This window comes from Cydia amplana, chromosome Z (assembly GCF_948474715.1).
Source record: "Cydia amplana chromosome Z, ilCydAmpl1.1, whole genome shotgun sequence".
Classification (NCBI taxonomy): Eukaryota; Metazoa; Arthropoda; class Insecta; order Lepidoptera; family Tortricidae; genus Cydia; species Cydia amplana.
The window spans coordinates 18,349,631-18,371,699 of record NC_086096.1 but is presented as its reverse complement, the minus strand read 5'-3'; the positions used below and the strand labels follow the sequence as shown (position 1 = coordinate 18,371,699).

The 22,069-nt window shown below is 35.2% G+C and overlaps 1 protein-coding gene and 1 long non-coding RNA gene across 11 annotated transcripts in view; one reads left to right on the top strand and one right to left on the bottom strand.

Annotated features, from left to right (window-relative positions):
• The window catches only part of LOC134660854 (uncharacterized), an 848,341-nt gene that overhangs the window by 629,690 nt on the left and 196,582 nt on the right, over nucleotides 1-22,069 (top strand). The gene's annotated exons all lie outside the window — the stretch shown is intronic.
• Nucleotides 1-22,069, bottom strand: part of LOC134660838 (hepatic leukemia factor) — a 132,909-nt gene that overhangs the window by 21,328 nt on the left and 89,512 nt on the right. The window lies entirely within an intron of this gene.

The window sequence follows — 22,069 nt, the reverse complement described above, 5'->3', positions numbered from 1 at the left end:
ATTTCTTAACCTTTTTTTTGTTTCATATAAAAACTTATGAATTGAGGGAACACGACTAATTTTATACGCATAATACGAATAAAGCAGTTACATTAAAAAGTGCATGTAATTTGGTGAAGTGGAATTGCTACATCTAAAATAAATAGACATAGATTTAGCTAAGCTGCAAACATGTATTGATTAATTTTATAACAAATATATTTTCATTTTTTTTAATGAATGCCCGAACGTAACTCCTCAACGACATCCGAGTTCGAATTTCATATTAATAACATCATATTTTGCTGTGCTAAAAAAGCGCTGGTGGCCTAGCGGTAAGAGCGTGCGACTTGCAATCCGGAGGTCGCGGGTTCGAACCCCGGCTCGTACCAATGAGTTTTTCGGAACTTATGTACGAAATATCATTTTATATTTATTTCACCAGTCGCTTTTCGGTGAAGGAAAACATCGTGAGGAAACCGGACTAATCCAAATACGGGCCTAGTTTACCTTCTGGGTTGGAAGGCTAGATGGCAGTCGCTTTTGTAAAAACTAGTGCCCACGCCAATTACTGGGATTAGTTGCCAAGCGGACCCCAGGCTCCCATGAGCCGTGGAAAAACGCCGGGACAACGCGAGGAAGATGATGAACATCATATTTTGCTGTACCTATGGTTTCTAAGCAGGGTCATGAATTTATGATGTCGTATATATCCCATACTTATAAGTATTTGTTATTTAATAATTTCTCAAGCCAAATGAACAAGGTGTAATAATTTGCAATTTTTTTTTTCAAGTCAAACCTAGAAGCAGGTATTGAAACAGTAAGCGATTGACTGACCTTATATTTTGGCATCGCTATAACCTACCTACATAAGTAACTTCACTAACAATGCAATGTTACGGTATTATAGAGATGGCCTGATGTAGGACACGGAAATTGCACCAAAACAACGTTATTTATGCTCGTAATTAACGATTTTGGACTCGTGTGAATCGTCTTCGTTAGTAATTATTGACTTATAAGTTTTACAGTAACGTATGTACAAAGCTGTTACATGAACCTCAGTTGAAAACCCTTAATACAAAACTATGAGACTTAGGTACACCTAAATTAAATTATGCCGACCTAGTTATTACTGAATCGCGATTAGAAAGGGATTGAGATAGCTGTCAATCCATATTGATTTTGACGTAAGTGTATGGAAATCTGTTATTTCTAATCCCTTTCTGATCGCGGCATGATAATATTTACAGTGTTGTCTGTTTAACTTTATACTAATTAATTATCACTAACAGGCTAAAACATTCAATGTACGAACATTGTCACATGTTTAATTACGCACTATTCCAAAAACGATTTGTAACATTTAATCACGAACATAAAATGTTGGATAAGAGAGCCGGCTATAGGTAATTTAAAACGAGTGGGATATACATAATGATAATGAGTGAGTAAGGGACAGCCTTGCGAGAGTGTTTCTCGTCTCAAGATTTCATTGTTGGGTCAAAAAGTAAAAGTGGTCGCGCTGTGCCCACGCGCACGGTACACGGAAGAAAGCACGCAGCGGGGGAAGCCCAGAGGTGCGCGGGAGGGACGAGGAGAAAGTTGCGAAAAGGTCGCCACTTTTGCCCAAATATTCCGAGTGAAAGTGCGTGCGGGTATGCTCGATTTGATAAAAAAAAGTTTGCGAAGAGAGCACAGTCTTTCGCGCGAACACTACCTTTACTAAGTAGTGAAAGGTCGAACTCCCCTGCGTGAGTAAGAACTATTCTGAAAGCGGGTCAGCCGATCTGAAATTATTATTGGCGCATCTTGATTGCCTTATTTAGAAGAATTTAAAGAAAATATATGCATTTGACCAACGTTTCGACTCAGGACGATCTCGAACAGGCTTTAGAGAATTTATTGAATGATTTTTTATAGAATATTAAAAGCCTCTTCGATATTATTTACTTTATACCTAGAGGGGCACTTGATTTCCTGAAAAAACCTCCCAGTCCTAGGGTAAAACTATCACTGATTAGCTTTGTTACTGTATGTAGGGATTGCAATCACTAGATAAAAATTGTAGTTTTGACCTATTAGGCTGATTAAGTCTATGAATAGTACGGTATTTATTGTGTTAATTTATAAAAAATTAATTACGATAGCTTGGATTGGCTTCGTAAAAAACTCTAAATATTATTAACTATGGGTATAATTTATGGTGATTGGCGCAAATATTGTAAATATTAAGTATTTACACTAACTACTACAGATATAATAAAAATATATATATCAAATTGTAAAACATAAAAAATACAGAAACACATGAAATATAAATTTCTTCTTGAGAAAATAAATTGTTCTTTAACCTAAACTAAATAATATGTACTATGTAGGTATAAATAAAAACTAATTCAAGTTCATTAGGCACATTAATTTGAGGCAAAATTAAGATCTGATTTAAAGTGTTTTTTACCTGTGATAGTAGGGCATGAATATCGGAATTCCGGAATCCAGAAATACCGCAATATCGGACTGATAATTGCGATAGTACAGTCACCAGCAAAAATATATGACTGTGGGCAGCCGTGCAAAAATATCTGATGCTCCATTGGAGGCATAAGTATATGACGACACTACCTCGGTAAAAATATGTGATGCTTTGTGGCCGGCAAAAACATCGTTACTCTGTATCCGCATAAATATCGGATCGGATCGCTTAAAAATATTTGATTACCCATAAAAATCAAAATTATGTGATTACTCTCATCTGGCATAAATATCTCTCCAATGTGAATGCAAATACATCGGATGGCAGACGGACCGCCTATATATCTGACACGAAATTATGAAATAAAGTCCGTCAACCAAATCTTGTCAGTAGTAAAAGGCGGCAAATTTGAAAAATCGCGGGTTAGCAACACTGTGTTCGAATAATTCCAAAATGCGTGTCATCTGTGTTTTATCTGTGGAATGTGGATTGATGAATGACAGCCGTCACCTTATTTGTTTTCATTTGGTTTTCATTCTGAATCGTTTCTGTTTCAAGAGATATTTCTGCTGTCACCATTAAATACCAATACATTAAATAAGAATAAGCAAAGCTAAGGGGCCTACAATGTACAATCATGCTCGTTGATGGTAAACATTACTAAAAATTGAGGTTATGACAAGTACATACTGGAAGAACTTTTTCGAACTTTTAAGATTATGTTCAGTTTTTTTGTTTTAGGGTTAAAAGGCATAAATAAAATTAAAACGTATGCCTAAATCTATCCAAACAAGACCATAAATTGTGTCCTGGAAACCGTCCATGGCCCACATGTCTAATATTTTCAGCAATCAGTTGTGACTATTTACAAAGATGCAATAGAATACTACAGAGTATTATGCTTGGTTGTAAGTGACCCGGTAACATTGGTAACTTCATTATATTTTTTCAATTAATGACCTGAATTATTATAGTGTAAGCTAAAGTGACCTTTATCTTATTTACCTTTAAATTAAATAAACACCCAAATATCAGTTGTTTTATTTTTAATATGTAATCCTATTGTACAATATATACCAATCAAAAAAATTACACAGGTATGTCATATTCATCCAGAAGAGTACACTAATTTTCATTAACAAGTGGCATATTATAGTCCGTCAACCAAATCTTGTCAGTAGCAATGTAAAGCAAACTAAAGTAGGGCAACACTCAAAGAGCAGTATTGCGCTAAGAAAAGCAGCAATGTACATCGAACCAAAATATTTTTTTTCCGCTGAAAGCGCCCTGCGTACGTCAATTCAAATTGTCACTCGCGGTTTATTGAAAAAATTTGAAACATGAACGGACAATTTAAAAGCGATGTTAAAACAATGTTAATCAAAATGATGAACAAATTTGAAGATATCAAAAAACAACTCCCTATCGTAGTGCTTATATTCTCTTTGTTCCCTATCTATGACTTCTAAAGTTTACTAAAATAAAATCATATCAAAATGCAGATAATTAGATACAATACTTACACAACATAATATTTACAATATAATATGCCACTTGTTAATGAAAATTAGTGTACTCTTCTGGATGAATATGACATACCTGTGTAATTTTTTTGATTGGTATATATTGTACAATAGGATTACATATTAAAAATAAAACAACTGATATTTGGGTGTTTATTTAATTTAAAGGTAAATAAGATAAAGGTCACTTTAGCTTACACTATAATTCAGGTCATTAATTGAAAAAATATAATGAAGTTACCAATGTTACCGGGTCACTTACAACCAAGCATAATACTCTGTAGTATTCTATTGCATCTTTGTAAATAGTCACAACTGATTGCTGAAAATATTAGACATGTGAGCCATGGACGGTTTCCAGGACACAATTTATGGTCTTGTTTGGATAGATTTAGGCATACGTTTTAATTTTATTTATGCCTTTTAACCCTAAAACAAAAAAACTGAACATAATCTTAAAAGTTCGAAAAAGTTCTTCCAGTATGTACTTGTCATAACCTCAATTTTTAGTAATGTTTACCATCAACGAGCATGATTGTACATTGTAGGCCCCTTAGCTTTGCTTATTCTTATTTAATGTATTGGTATTTAATGGTGAGAGCAGAAATATCTCTTGAAACAGAAACGATTCAGAATGAAAACCAAATGAAAACAAATAAGGTGACGGCTGTCATTCATCAATCCACATTCCACAGATAAAACACAGATGACACGCATTTTGGAATTATTCGAACACAGTGTTGCTAACCCGCGATTTTTCAAATTTGCCGCCTTTTACTACTGACAAGATTTGGTTGACGGACTTTATATTGTAAATATTATGTTGTGTAAGTATTGTATCTAATTATCTGCATTTTGATATGATTTTATTTTAGTTTAAACTTTAGAAGTCATAGATAGGGAACAAAGAGAATATAAGCACTACGATAGGGAGTTGTTTTTTGATATCTTCAAATTTGTTCATCATTTTGATTAACATTGTTTTAACATCGCTTTTAAATTGTCCGTCCATGTTTCAAATTTTTTCAATAAACCGCGAGTGACAATTTGAATTGACGTACGCAGGGCGCTTTCAGCGGAAAAAAAATATTTTGGTTCGATGTACATTGCTGCTTTTCTTAGCGCAATACTGCTCTTTGAGTGTTGTCCTACTTTAGTTTGCTTTACATTGCTACTGACAAGATTTGGTTGACGGACTATATGTCATCAATCGGCAAAAACGAACCATACCCGGATAGGACAATTCACGAAAAGAGTGCAGATTTGTCATTGCATATGTCTGTCTCACATATTTCACTTGCAATTTTAAATTGTGACATAATTCAGGTAGACTTTTAATAGACAATGTGTAATAAACCTCCTTCTTACATAAAAAAGAATGATGAAGAGATCAACCTGTGAGACTGACAAGGACAAACAATAATTGCGCTTTCGCTGCTACTCCTACTGAAAGATACATAAGACTATCCCGTTTTGTCATTTCCCCCACCCCTCATGCCAGATCCAGTTATATACTAGATTCATGATTGCAATACGTTACAATTCAAAATTATATCCAGTTTATTCCGTCAAATCGATGATAGAATATAATGTGAGACAGACATATACAATGACAAGTCGGCACTCTTTTCGTGAATTGTCAAATCACTTTATACAATTTACGGCTCTATACCAAACATGTATGGTTCGTTTTTAAAGGTCGATAACATATTTGTGATTTTCCAACGTGTCAGATAAATAGGCGGTCTGTCGTCCATCCGATGTATTTGCTTTTACAGTGGAGAGATATTTATTCCAGATGAGAGTAGGTAATCACATAATTTTGAATTTTATGAGTAATCAAATATTATTAAGCGACCCGATCCGATATTTATGCGGATACGGACTAACGATATTTTTGCTGGTCACAAAGGATCACATATTTTTACCGAGGTAGTGTCGTCATATACTTATGCCTCCAATGGAGCATCAGATATTTTTGCACGGCTGCCCATAGTCATTTATTTATGCTGGTGACTGTACAATATATTATAATATTTATAATACCGGAATTAAAGAAGGCCAAGTGCGAGTCGGACTCGCGTTCCAAGGGTTCCGTACATTACACAATTTTTAACAATGTTTATTTTTTTAATGTGAGTTAAGAATAAGAATAAGAAACCATTTATTGCAACACAAAAAGCATACAGGTTACAAAACATTAGGATTGAAAAAATAAGAATAATTGTGCGGCAAAAGGAACGGGCTCAGCATACGCTGCGTCAGTCATTTCATTACAAATTGCCTGCGCAGCGCTGATTTTCAGTCCGTCCCCTTCACTGAACCACATTGACATTTATGCGGGTTAAAAAAAATTCTAAACAAAAAACAACTGCAAAGATAACATCTCTAGTTAAAGTAGGTAATAATAGTTTAAGTCTTGTTATTGGATAAATCTTATCCAATAACATTATAGTTAAATGTCTTATATTATTTATATGTCTTATATTAAATGGATTATAGTTAAATGTCTATTAAAAACCCATAGGGGTCGGATATCAAAAACTAAGTAATTAAGTCCGACTCACGCTTGACTGCACATTTCTAATAGGTTTTCCGGTCATCTATAGGTAAAGAACTATTTTGTGTATTTTTTTCTAAATTTTAGACCCTATAGTTTTGGAGATAAAGGGGGGGTGGGGGGGGGAATGGTCATTTTTTGCCTATTTTCTTGAATAATTGCTAAACTATTTATCTTAAAATTATAAAAAAAATTATCTGAGATTCTTACAATGATCTCTTTTATTTGATATATTAAATTAAATTAATTTAAATATATCTTTATTTCAGACCCAGAATTCCATATATGGTTAGTTACATTAACTTAAAAGCTATATTAGTTACCTACACTATATTAAATAAATTTTTACAATACTAGACCCAGTACCTACTTGGCATAGGTCAAAGTAGACCGGACCCGCTCCATCTAATGCCACATTATGGGGTAGCTAAATCTGTCCGCAATCACCTTCAGAATGCTGTTTCGACTTTCCCTTACGCGACCCATTAGCGATATGTAACACGATATTAGTTAGAAAAAAAATATTTTTTAATTTGCTCATTTACCCCCCAAAAGTAGCCTCCATATTTAAATTAAATAAAAAATTTAATTAAATTGTATTTTTTATGTAAAACGTGAGTTAGTCCATTAAAAACTCGTAAGGGTCAGATCAAAAATGAAGTAATTAAGTCCGACTCACGCTTGACTGCACATTTCTAATAGGTTGTCCTGTCATCTATAGGTAAAGAACTATTTTGTGTATTTTTTTCAAAATTTTAGACCCAGTAGTTTCGGAGATAAAGGGGGGGGATGGTCATTTTTTGCCTATTTTCTTGAATTACTACTATACTATTTATCTTAAAATTATAAAAATAAATATATTTGAGATTCTTACAATGAGCTCTTTTATTTGATATGTAACACGATATAGTTTGAAAAACTTTATTTTTTAATTTGCTCATTTACCCCCCAAAAGTGGCCTCCATATTTAATATTCATTTGTTTACGTTACATGTCCGTCTTTGGGTCACAAACTTACATATGTGTGCCAAATTTCAACTTAATTGATCCAGTAGTTTCGGAGAAAATAGGCTGTGACACACGGACGGACGGACGGACTGACAGACGCACGAGTGATCCTATAAGGGTTCCGTTTTTTCCTTTTGAGGTACGGAACCCTAAAAATAAGGATTTATGCAATTAGTTACTTTGAACTATATACCTTAATATTATCCTTTTTTTATTGAAAGATCATACATTATGTTGATAAATTGTATAGTTGTGTGTAACAAAACATTGAAAACACACCATTACCATTGCCTTTTTCACTGATTTTACCAAAAAAAAAAAGATATTCCGGTATTGTTAGCCAATAGCGGATTTCAATACCGGTATTGTGAATCGTCCGATATTGGAAGCCCTAGCAGATAGCCGGCGCGCGAGGTGCTTTGACAACGGTCGCGGACGCTTCTCACAGTAGACTAACTTCACTACTACTTCACTATGACATAATAGCGCTCCACACAACCATGTGCCACTTATGTATGTAATAATGTCAATATATCATCAATGTCAAGTTCAGTGCACAGCACTATTTATTTTTTCAACGCATTTGCTAATCAAGCAGTTTTCTGTTCAAGGCTAACTTGAATGTAGTAAACAACAAATATAAAACTTTTATTAGTGGAATACATAAAATCTTCTTCATTAAGAACTTGATGAAGTGCAGATGTAGTGAATAATCATTTATAATCATATTTTCACTGAAACGCACAACCGTGTTAAGTTATTTCAGTAAGTCTCACGGGCCTCACGGCAGTCACGGCCCGATTCGAACTTTAAGATACGATATGGATTTCTTCAAACAAAACCGTCATTCAAAATATCTAATTCATATCGAATCTTTGGTAAATTTTTGACGTGTCTTAAAGTTCGAATCGGGCAGTCAGTACAAAATGTACTGAAGTTGACTGACATGACAAATACCTACGAACGATTCCGAGAAAATACGATGGCACAGGATTGTTCACTACATCTGTATTGTGTTATTTGGCTATCTCGAAGCCTGGTAGCACCATGACATCTTTTAGCTGGCAATTGGTTTGGGAATAGCAATGTGCCAAAGAGAATTTTCAAAAATTGCAAAGCTCCCATGGAATGTTCACGGTATTTTTTCTGCACGTTTATTTCCAAACGTTCTTAGTGTAAGGCCTGAGTGGACGCTCGAGTTGGGCGTGCAGCGGGGCGGGGCGTGCGGCGTGCATGTTAAACAAATGCGAACGCATAGGAGCGGTCTTAGTGCACGCTGCTCAAATCCCTTGGGAGCTCGACGCCACGCTGCACGCCCCGCCGAACGCTCCGCTTCGAGCGTCCACTCAGGCCTTTCACTTACAGTTTCGATTTCTATGACACTTGAAATAGATGCCAACGAGTGACGTAAATATTAAACGAAACCGTCGTTGAGTATTAATTTAATACTTAATCTGAACGGGAACTTTTCAAGTGGAAACTTGCTAAGAATTTTAAACCTATTTAAACCTAGTTAAACCTATTTACCAATCTTCTACGTAGGTACCTACCTTCTATATAATTTCACACAAAACTGTTTGTTTTGAAGACTGGTAAATATAGCTGGTCAACCAAATCTTGTCAGTAAAAAAAGGCGCGAGATTCAAATTTTCTATGGGACGATATCCCTTCGCGCCTACATTTTACAAATTTGCCGCCTTTTTCTACTGTCAAGATCTGGTTGACCAAGTATATAATTTAAGTAGGTATGGCTCATAATTTCAAATTTATTTTTCTTTCTGCGGTTATTATGTATGAACCTCCAGGTCTGTTTCTTAAGTATGTTAAGTACACTACTACTACTACTATTGTACTAAAAATCGATTTGCATTATGTGACTGTTTGTGTTCTAAAAAAAAAAAACAAGAATTTTCTCATGAAAGTTTCCAGAAATTGTGGAATGTTCTGCAGCTTGCACATTGCTATTTGGGAATCGATCAACAGTCTACCAGTATGCCAATAATTAAAAGAGTAATATCAGTCATAAGCAGAGATCGGACAGATTGTCGTCATTGCTCGCAATAATGTGGACATGACTCAAAATTTTATTAATTAATTAATCATTTAATTATTTTAATTATTTTTTTACCTGATATTTAAGTTTGTTCCCTAGTCAATAAATAGCACTTAAATAAATTTTTGATATAACAAAATTAGTACCTACAGAAAATTTGGAAAACAAGTACTGTTTTTTTTTTATAATTTACATTATAAGAAATCTTTGTGTTATTCATTGATTAGGAATCAAAACTAAACCTCAAGGTAAGAAATTAATTAAATGATTAATTATTTAATCAAATTTGGAGTCATGTCCACATTACTGCGAGCAATGACGCCGATCTGTCGGATCTCTGGTCATAAGCGCTCAGCCGGTGCGATGATATGTGAGGCAGCGAGCGACACGTCGTTCCAGATCTTCAAATCGCCATATTATTCAAGTCTCATCTGGTACAAAACAATAAACTTGCATGCGTGAAGCTTTTTCACTTTTTGGTGCCCTGACTTTGCAGTTTTTAATTTATTAACAAAATATCCTAAATTGTAAATATGTATATATAAAACTGTCAATGACTAATCTTATAACTTGACTAAATTCTCTTATAACTTGTGATTTTTCAGCAACTTGGCTCTTACGAGCCTTTTTATTTTATTTTCTATAACAAATTTAATATTTTACAGAAAAATCAACAATAATTGTAGGTAAAGGAGAAGGAGATCTTTGATACAATTTATTTTAAAACAAAATACGGTTCCACTTCTCTCAGAGATACATAAGTATATGAAGATTTGAAATGAGATTGTAAGTACGACACAAAGAATAACGGCGAATTCGTTCATAGAAAAAAACGCACATGTGTACCAAATCTACGACACATTCACCAAAAACGCCGCAGAACTGGTCGAGTTGCGAAAACTTGTTCACGATAACCTCTAAACCCGTGGATATATAAAAAAGTTGTTTAGTTTTGAGATTTGTATCGGTTATATACCTACTAGTATAAATAAATTTACACAAAAAGAACGTGCATTTATGTATTGAGTAGAATAAAAAAACGCAATCTTAATTAAAAATTGTATGTTAGCCATGTGCTCATTTACATATCCAATCACCTAAGAAACATTGGCCTGTGTCCTTTATGTTTATCGCTCTCGTTGTGGTTGTTAACTTATGAATGAGCCCCGATCATTGTCCAGAAACTATCGGTCAGCGGATATGATGCTCAAGTGCCTAACGATACATAATTATATTAATTATGAATACAAACTTCGTAACTAAAGTATGACTAGTGTTTTTAGTTTAATAAAACATGTTCAACTTTGTAATAATTTAACACGTTGATAGCTATTACTATTACTTACATTGTCAGTTACTTAATATAAATAGGTTTTTTGCAAAATAAAAAAGATTTATGGTACAAGCTTTTATAGCTGACTGTACTTTTCTTTCCACATGCAACTAATACTCATCGAGCAAATTTTAACAACCCCCAACACAATTAGTTTGCGTAGTTTTATCACCGAGTTCCTATTGGTCATCTCCATCAACAGATCATCTTCATGTCATCATAATATTGCATTGTTGTCCGATTTACATACCATAATGCAAAATTTCAGCTCAATCGGAAATCGGGAAGTGAGTCAAATTTAACTTCCAAGATTTGACCCAAACTTTACATTTACATACATAAGTACATACATATTTACATACATACATTTAGTACATCACCACACAGGGTTCTTGCTAAATTGGAAATATTATAGCGTAAGTATTGAACCTTAATGGCTCAAGATTCGCGGAGCGTGATGGTACAGTCGGCCGAAAATGTGGTCTACCACCCTACGGTTGAGGTTCGTTTGAACGTCATAAGACAACAAGGTCGATTTCCCCTTGCCCCCCCGTAGCAATAATATTATGTCAGTGACAATTGTCAACCTTAGCGATCGTTAGATCTCGCAGAAACTTGTCAAAACTGGTAGACCACTTTCTTGGCCCACTGTACAAGTACATACTTAACAGGGCAAGTTAAATAAGTTCACAGTAACTAATTATGACATGTGTCTAATGAACAAACACGTGAGACTGCGCACTTAAAAATAATCCGAGTCGGAGCAAGCTAACTCTGCAATCTCTGCATGGCATTTACAATGACAAAGTGTGGCAATGGCATCATTAATGTCAAACTATGAAAATATTAAGTTGATAATGACACACCCTCAGACGGTCCCTAGCTATTAGATTGTTGCCCTTTTAAGCAATTTTTATTTGATCTACGACGATTTTGAGCCATTATCTTGGGGGATATTTAGTGTAACTAAAGTTTAAAAATCTGTATCGGTAGAATTAGTCCGCGAGTTTTTCCGGGTAGAACTGTAACAGTCGTTCAAATGATCCACCCGAGTTTTGTTAATTATATTGATATAAAGCAGCTATTTAACTATTTAATAACATTTACTACTATATGTAGCTGTTTTTACCTAGTACATACATTTTCAAGTCACACAATTTATTGTATGGTTAACTCATTCGCGCCTTTCCTGTAGACATCGCAAAGTTAAGAGAATCAAAAGCTATTTAGTACGCTGCACCCTTGCAGGCGGGATAAACATGTTTTCTGAGGTTTAGACTCAAATAAGAAAAACGTGAAATATATGTACCCAGTACAGTACGTTAACTTAAAATGTTTTGTCCACAGAAGGGCCCTTCACATAGGTATTCCAGTGCAAGTTATATTTTATTGGAAAGAAATAATAATAAAAGATGTTATAATAGACCAGGATTTCTAGAAGAGTGTCGTATGCATAATTGTTAGACCGCAGTTTGACTTCTGATCCTTGTAGAGGTGCTCCCAGGCTACAAGGAACTCGATGTTGCCGGGCTGAAAAGTGGTGCCGTTTCCACCACCAGCCCCTTGAATTTCCCCCTTACAATAGGGATGATGACACATGTTGAATTTTATAACAAAATCTAGTAAAATAGATAGCAAACGAGCAATTTATCACAATAATGTGGATATTAAAATAAAATATTGATAAATTACAAAATTACAGGACCTGAAAGTTTCAAAATTTAAGTTTTTTTTTAACTTCCAAAAACGATAAAAGTAAGGGTACCATTCGATTCCTTACATTTCATCCAAAAAAATATTGTATAGCAACTATATACATAAACGCAATATTTCACCGACAAAAACGCAATTTTCTTGTTTTGTCCATACGGGCGATGCGGTCCAGATGGGCGATGACGTCACGGCCTCTGTCCGTTTTGTATAGGGCGTTTCGCGAGTGAAGTGCGACCAACAGTCACTTTGACTACAATTTCTGACTTTTGTGTTACTTTAATGCAATCGGTCCCATATAGACATTTGATCCTAAAAACAAACCCGATCGATTGATACCATAAAAAAAATTAGTCATGTAGCCTATTCTCATACATTCGCTGTCGAAAAAATTACACCGTTTTCACAAATAGGACTTCGGTGGGGCTAGCTCTTAGCGTATTTGCACTACCTAATTAAGATTGATATCAGTTGAAAGTACGTTTAATTACCTTTAAAATGATATATTTTGTGTTTGCATAAAATATTATTTAGTTAAGTTTTGGATTTAAAAAAAAAATGCATATACAAGTTTGAAGGGCCGGTGTTCTATATCTTTGCAAAACGGAGTACCGTAAGAAATGGTCATCATAGGAACCTTTTTTTTTTTAGCATTTTGAAATGTAGTTTTGAATTTATTTAGATCACTGAATAACCTGATAAATGCCAAAACGGCTGAATTCACATACCATAAACATATTACACGACCCAACTCTTATTAGTACCTGTGCACTATTTTATCTGGTATAGCTCCAGTAGTTTCTATTATTGATGATAATTTTCTGGCTTGAGTTATGAAACGTGCATTCCAACAGTCTGCTTCAGCTCATTCCTGGAGATCCTGCTGGTTCACTCTGGAGGCACTGGAATGACCTACATATGGGTTCTAGAGGCACGGTGTATGATTTAATGTAAATAGTTATTTGTAATTTTACTTTATTTTAGTGTAATTGTACTTTTTAAATTTGTTGATTTGTATTATTTTTAATTTTAATGTGACTTTCGTATTTTATGTTTTTTTTATGTATGGGTATCATTGCTTGAAATAAAAGATTTGATTGATTGATTGATTAAATACAACTTTACCTAACATCTGTTAAGTGCATAAGTATTATACTGACCATTTTCAGGCCATTTTTACCATAACAGAGACGCTTTAGAAATGGGCATAACGCGCCGCCCTTCAAGCAATTATTTTCATGTTTTTTTCAAACATCTTAAATTCAAAAGGATAATATTTTGTGTAAACTTTAAATATATCATTGTAAAGCTAAATAAACCAATCTTAATTAGGTAGTGCCAATTCGCTAAGATCTAGACCCACATAAGTCCTATTTATGAAAAAAGTTCAGTTTTTTCGAGGGTGAATGTATGGAAACGGCACCACTTTTCAGCCCGGCAACATCGAGTTCCTTGAAGCCTGGGAGCACCGCTACAAGGATCAGAAGTCAAACTGCGGTCTAACAATTATGCATACGACACTCTTCTAGAGATCCTGGTCTATAAGGTCATTGAGGCCAAGTTAATCTGCGGGAAATTCTGTGCCTTAATAAAAACCGCCAAAAAAAACGATCTTGCTCACATAAGTCAACCAGCCAGCCTTCTTAGTAAAATAAACACTAACTATTAGGCGAAAAAAAACCATTTAGCTATATATGTATGTCCGGTTCTGTAGCATAATTTCGAAAATCAAAAATCCTAAGTACGAAATTCCTAAAGACAGAACATCGAAAAACAAATCGTCTAATGTACGAAATTCCTAAAGATACACTTTTAATCGAACGATCTCATTTTCGAAATTTATGCGAACAGTTAAAGTTAACCAAATATTTTTTTTAGAAAATCTAAGTGAATGGCAATATGTAATTTACAGGATAACCAATATCTTATGATCAAAAAGATCAAAAAATGCAATCGCCATCAGATATATCGGAGCGGCCAAGATGTTCACAAATATCTGATCATGATCAAAGTATCTATTAGCAAGACAAGACTACGTTTGAATATTTTGAGCACCTTGGCCCAGTGCCGGATTTACCACTAGGCTGAGTAGGCTGAAGCCTAGGGCGGCCGATTCTAGGGGGCGGCAATTTTGGGTAAAAAAAAAGTATTTTATTTGCTTTCCAGATAGGGTCGATCAGAAATATCCCCCTCCCCCCCCTGGGTCCCCTATTTTTTTGTAAAATTTAAATAACAAGCATTATTTGTCGATTTTGCCGCCCCCTGTCATGTCAAGGCCCTTTAGGTATATTGAGACAGACAGACGGTCGGACGGATAACAAAGTGACCCTATATGGGTTCCGTTTTTTCCTTTTGAAGTACGGAACCCTAAAAATGTACTATTTTCTATCAAATTGCGTTATTTTTACCGAAAAAATTTAGCGCTCGCTACGCTCGCGTTTTCATTTTGGTACGTTCTTCGTGACCCACTTTTCCGATCCCATGCCAAAACTTAAGATAGAGTGCTCTCGATATCAGATACAAGCTTTTCATGACTTTCCAGCACCACAGAACCAGGGATATTGGCACGGCCTGTGTAATACGCATCCCTAGTACTGTCGTCTGCATAGCAATGATTATCATTGATATGCAGCAATAACAGCGTTGGGGATAGCACAGAACCTAACGGAACGCCAGCGGTAATATCCACACTATCGGAGCAGCTTCCGTCTCCTACGGCTCATATGCGTCTACCCGTCAAAAAGCTAGCGATCCATTTCAATAGCATAGTCCCTCGAGCAGACCCCGATGCCAGACCCAACCGAACGCCTTAGATATATCCAGCATGACTGCCAATGCCGCACCTTGACACTCGGTGGCCAAAACCCAGCGGTACCCACCGATCGATCGCCGATCAGATCAGGCAAATATAACGAGGTCGCATCGTCATTGAGTGACGAAAACGGCCCATATAAATCTGTATCCAGAATAGTGACGTACCCTTATATGCATTTTAATATGGCTAAGGTGTGTTGTACTATAAAATTAAAGGCGGCTGATTGAAAAGTACTTTAAAAAGCTATAAGCGAGGTGGATAGGGGCGGCAAATCTGCATAGCCTACGGGCGGCAAATGTCTAGATCCGGCACTGCCTTGGCCGCTCCGATATCTGACGGCGACTGTACAGACACTTCTCTTAAACGAAAACAATTTTTATGCTTAATTAGATTTCAGAGACATGTTACTTGCGGTCACACGTAGGTAGTTGTGCCTTGTTGTTCCTGATACGGAAATTGCCGTAACATACGGCAATTCACGTGCATTCTGATCAAAAACACTGCATACTTTGCAGCAGCAGTTTCTACTGCAGTATATCCCGTAATATTTAAAGTAAAAACTTCTTTAGCGGCGCTGTGCACTTTTTGAGGTGAGGAAAAAATGTTAAACTCGCGACAGATGACGTGACCGTAAGATGGTCACGTGACCATAAGACGGACACGTGACCTGATCGAAAAACTGTTACGTCATTGAGTTTTTCTTTATTGATTTAAATGCCATCTAGTGAATTTCCCTCTAACTGGTATTAATATAACTCGAGTACTAACAGTGATGTGCTTAGGGGTTTCAAGTAATGTGACGAAATAACGCTAGATGGCGTTAACCTCAATTATACATAGTGCTGCAGACATTTTGCAGTAGTAATTGAGTTTTCACTTCTGCCGGCACTCCCAGAGTGCAACCCGTTGTTTTTTTCTTTTTACTTTATAGCGCATTTTTATGCGATACGGCAATATTCTTAAGATTTTCTCTCCGTACACGGCCACCCCTAAATACGACAGATGTTTTTTTCTTGCCAATGTAATATTTTCTTAGTTCTATTAGCGAAAAAACATTTTTTTATGGATAGGTTTCAGCAATTTTGATATTAAATACCGTCATTATAGCCAACTTTGCTTGCTTTTTTTGAAAAAAAACAAAAATTTCTCAAAAAAAAATCTATGAAAAAAAAATGAAAAATGAAAAAAGTTTATTGTATACATTTAGACATACAGTAAATCACGTCCCTGTGTCCTGATCTAGGAAACCCTGTGTTACAGGACACAGTTTCGTTACTTATACTAGTTTCTTAATCTATATATTGGTAGGTACAAATTGTACAGAGAGTTACACTGTGTGTGTGAGTGTGTGTGTGTGTGTGTGTGTGTGTGTGTGTGTGTGTTAGTGTGTAAAAATCACACCTATCACACTATCACACCATATGACTTTTTTATGCTCAGCACGTCCATAGTGATCAAACGGTCAATCGGTTTCATTGAAGAAAAAATTTTGAAATCAGGTTTTTATTCACTTTGTTGGAGTTTTAGAAGGCAGGCAAAGATATCCGGGGTTTGCGCCAACATTGCCCACGTCAATTTGGTGCTCAAATACAGCTCGTATGATGATGAGGTCTAAGAGCAAGGTTATAACTTCTAAGGATCACTTAAAGGTTTTGGGCAATCTTACCATCCCCTGTTAATAACTTGGCGATAAGTGTAAAAACTTTTAAATAAATTTGGTGGGCAATGTTGCTTACCAGTTTTTGGCCATTTCCATACAAGACTCACCTAAGCATTTTACAAAGGCTAGGGCCCTAGGGCCCGATTCGGATTTTGTAATAGACATCTATTAGATATCTTTTAGACATCGCCAAGATACGATAACGATATGTTTAAGATCTAATCTGACAAATTTGACATTTCCGCGATTCTGGAGATACTCTTGAACGATTTTCACAAGATATTACTTAGAGATCTAATTCACATCGAATAGATATCTAACACGATCTATCGTAAAAGTGACATTGGTTGCCCGAATTGCGCTGCAAAAGAGAACTAGTTGAAATCTAAACTATAACGTATCTAGAATGGATCTAGTACGTGTCGTGTCTTGTGAATATCTTGAAGTTCGAATACGGCAGTAGGGTTGTCGCTTTAGAGAAAATCTGTTACAATAGTTAAATGGCCAAAAATATGAGTTTTGCTGTATTTATCACGCGTTAAAGGGATAAAACATCTAAGTAAAGGATAATAAGACCAATTAAATATAATATATATTTATAAACTTACTTCAGTGTACAAACATAACCTTCATTTACTTGCGAAGTTGGGTAAATTAGTCAAAAGTGACAACCCTAAGCCGTTTTTGGTGGTGGGCAATGTTGGAATCCCTAGGTCTGTAAATTACCGGATTACATTGCCCACCGCCAAAACTTTTGTGTCTTTAGGCCTTTTTAGATTAAATATCAATAGACATAATCTATGCTTCATGTTTTATAACTGAAACCCGGAAATATTTGTCAAAGGGTTCTCAATTTTTTTCTACTTGCATTCTGTTTTCAACAATTTTTTGCCCGCCGAAATATACCCTATATTTCACAACTCACTGAAACTTCCCAAGTCAAGTTGTGCACATGTTTGGTATATAGTTTTGTCACAAATATAATCTATTTCCTACTAAAAATAGCAGGGTGGCCATAAGTATTTTAATTTTTTCTACATTAACGAATTTGTTTAAAATTGTCGTTTGGGCAAAGTTTCCCCTGGAGGCAAAGTTGGCTATAATGACTCTATAAATAAGGTTAACTGTTCGATACGTTATATAGGTACTGTACAGACAGAGTAAATAGACTGTACTCGTAGTTATAAATTATTAAGTACTTACAAATTTATATTTATTTTCCCCTGTTGTTATGTCTATCCATACTAATATTATAAAAGGAAAGTCTGTTTGTCTGTCTGTCTGTTATCTCTTCACGCTTAACCGATTTAGATGAAATTTGGTATAGAGATTGTTTGAGTCCCGGGGAAGGACAAAGGGTAGTTTTATTTTAAGAAATCACCCTTTAAGGGGGTGAAAAGGGGGGTCGAAGATTGTATGGGGAATCAACAAAACGCAGATTGGATCAAATAATAGCTACCTAAATTACTAATTCCACGCAGACGAAGTCGCGGGCAAAAGCTAGTATGTCATGAAACGTTAGAACCTATTTTCCGGTATACGATTGAAGTTAATTTGTATACAGGGTGCAATTTTCTAATACCACCCGGCGAGAAAGTATTCTAACTAATGGAGATAGCAAAGGCCGTGGCAGGATAAGGGACCATCTTGTGTCTTAACAGCTTTTCGGCCTGATTTTTTTTCTGATGATGAGTCACGCCATTAGTAAGTGTTATACTAAATTTCAGCATTCGCCTCGTCTTATTTTTGAACAAAAAAATAAATAAGAAAATAGTTATTTTCAATACAAGTACGAAAAAGAGGAAATTCGAAACGAGTGTCGATAAATTAAAACACGACCGAAGGGAGTGTTTTAAATCGACACGAGGTGCGAATTACCTATTCGCACGTGTATCAAACAGCGTTTTACAGTACATATGGCCCTTTAAACTTTTGACATCGCACGAAAAGTGCTATTTTACGCACTAGTGCGTGAAAATAGGGCCATATGTACTGTAAAATAATTTACAGTACATATGGGGCTACTTTTCCGCACTAGTGCGTAAAATAGCACTTTTCTTGCGATGTCGAAACTTTAAAGTGCCATATGTACTGTAAAACGTTGTTCGATACACGTGCGAATAGGTAATTGGCAACTCGTGTCGATTTAAAACACTCCCTTCGGTCGTGTTTTAATTTATCGCCACTTGTTTCGAATTTCCTCTTTTTCGCACTTGTATCGAAAATAACTATTTCATGAATAGTTCCGTTTAAATGCAACTAATAACTTCGTGCTTTCCACTTAGTTAATACCCGCAATTTATCCCTATAAACCGGATAACACTCCATATAAAAAAATCAAAATTTATGTGTCAACATTTTCAATATTTTTTTTTCTAACTTGTGAAACAGAGACACCTCCAATTTTTTTACTTATAATAGGCTTTTTAATGAGCTATAACATATATTTAATTCAAGCTTCTAACAATGGTGCATCATAACAAAAGTAAGACTAGACTCAATCGTCCTCATCACTATTTTCATGAATTACTATCCTTAAGTCATTTTTAAAAAACTTGTTTAATTTCTCTTAAGACGAGGCGAATGCTGAAATTTAGTATAACACTTACAAATCGCGTGACCCATTATCAGAAAAAAAATCAGGCCGAAAAGCTGTTAAGGCACAAGATGGTCCCTTATCCTGGCCTTTCACTTTTAAAAGAAACATTCCTTTATTTTCGAAAAAACAAAACTGCATTCTATAGTAGTTTTCGATACAAGTGCGAGAAGTATGTCATTTTGCACGAGTACCGAGGTTTCTTGACCCGAGCCGAGAGGCGAGGGTCAAGACTCGGGACGAGTGAAAATGACACTTCCGCACGTGTGTCGAACAACGTTTTTTAATACAATTGCGAAAAAACTACAATGAAATAAAAAACACAGTTTTATTTATTTTTTACCACTGTTTTTAAGATTGAGTATTTTGACCACATAGTTGGTGCCTGATATTTTTCAGATAATTCAAGAAAGTACGCCAACAATACGTTTTCCGAGAATGATACAGTTTGCTTTTCTCGTTTCCAGTTGACGAAATGTTCATAGGCAGCAATGTATAATGCTTTCGATTTTTCCGGTAATATACTGTCACTTGCAACGGATGCCTTTGCTTTGATATCTGGTGGCGTTAAATTAACTCCAAAATCGTCTGAATCACTCATTTTTATTTAATAACTTATGATACGTTCGTGGCAATTACAAACATAAATCACTTATATAAATGTTGAATAAAAATGGCGGGAAGGGAATAAAAAAGTATTACTTTTAATTGCCATTTTTTTTTTCAATGTGGATTCTGTTGTCAGCATTATGCCAATTAAAGAGAAATTGTATTATTATTTCAGAACATATAATTATGTAAAAAAACATGAATCTATTTTTATGTCTTTATATTTATATATATATCTAATTAATTACATTTATATTATTAAGTGCAGTGTACGAAAGACAGCTTCATTCAATCGCGCATTGTTCAAGTAATACTATTGGGTCTCGAATAATACTTCTTTATGCCCAATCGCGCGTTGTTCAGGTGGATCATTTATAAGCGGGTCTCGAATAATACTCATTTATTTAAAAAGTATCAATTAGATTACTTTTTAGCACTAGTGTGAAAAAACAAACTTTACGCGAGATTTGCAGCTACATAAATTAAACTTTTTGAGCAATTGTATTAAAAAGATTTTTTTAAATACGCTTCCCTCACCCAGGAATCGAACTGGCTAAAATTAAAAAAAGGTCCTGTAGATTTATGGCAATTCAATCAACCATACATTGCAACCCTATCGGTTTGAAATTCAGGTTCGTTAAAATCAGTATAGTTTTGAAAAATAATCATTGTATATGATACTAGGCCAAGGTCAAGATAAAATGGCCACATACTGTACGTAATTAGGTACTAATGCAAATGTAAATTTATAATCTTAATATCTGCACGATGTTGAATGTACACTTATTCAAGGGATCCAACTACTAAATATTCTACTTTTTAATTTCCTAAACGGCTAAAAACGGAAGCCTTATGGATTCGTCATGTCTGTCTGTCTGTCTGTTTGTCTGTCCGTCCGTATGTCACAGCCACTTTTTTCCGAAACTATAAGAACTATTCTGTTGAAACTTGGTAAGTAGGTGTATTCTGTGAACCGCATTAAGATTTTCACATAAAAATAGAAAAAAAAAAACAATAAATTTTGGGGGTTCCCCATACTTAGAACTGAAACTCAAAAATTTTTTTTTTCTTCAAACCCATACGTGTGGGGTATCTATGGATAGGTCTTCAAAAATGATATTGAGGTTTCTAATATCTTTTTTTTCTAAACTGAATAGTTTGCGCGAGAGACACTTCCAAAGTGCTAAAATGTGTCCCCCCCTATAACTTCTAAAATAAGAGAATAATAAAACTAAAAAAAATATATGATGTACGAAGAACGAGATCTAGTAAGTAGTTTTTTTTAATACGTCATAAATCCCCTAAATACGGAATTCTTCATGGGCGAGTCCGACTCGCACTTGGCCGCGTTTTTTATCAGTACTACACTAACGTCGATAGAGTGAACAAAGTTTCATACGATCAGAGAAAATTGCATCTGCCTCAGAAAGGAACAAAGCTTTTAAATATGCGACCGGCCATAATTTTTCCTGTGTGTGATATAAATTATAAACTCAAGCTTTTAAGATGTATCAATGTTGAAAAGAAGCCTAGTTAGAGCCGCGGTGGCGAGCAAGGTAGCGTACTCTTCGTTTCCGCTACGGCTTCCCGCCGCTTCCGCGCTAATCGGGTTTGTTGTAGCCGTCTTCACTCGCCAGAAACGAGGCCTAGTAATAGGTATCATATAAATACGAAATATATATAATTTATATAGTGCAACGACTGAACAAACGAGACTAATTTAGATACATAAAATACACCTAGG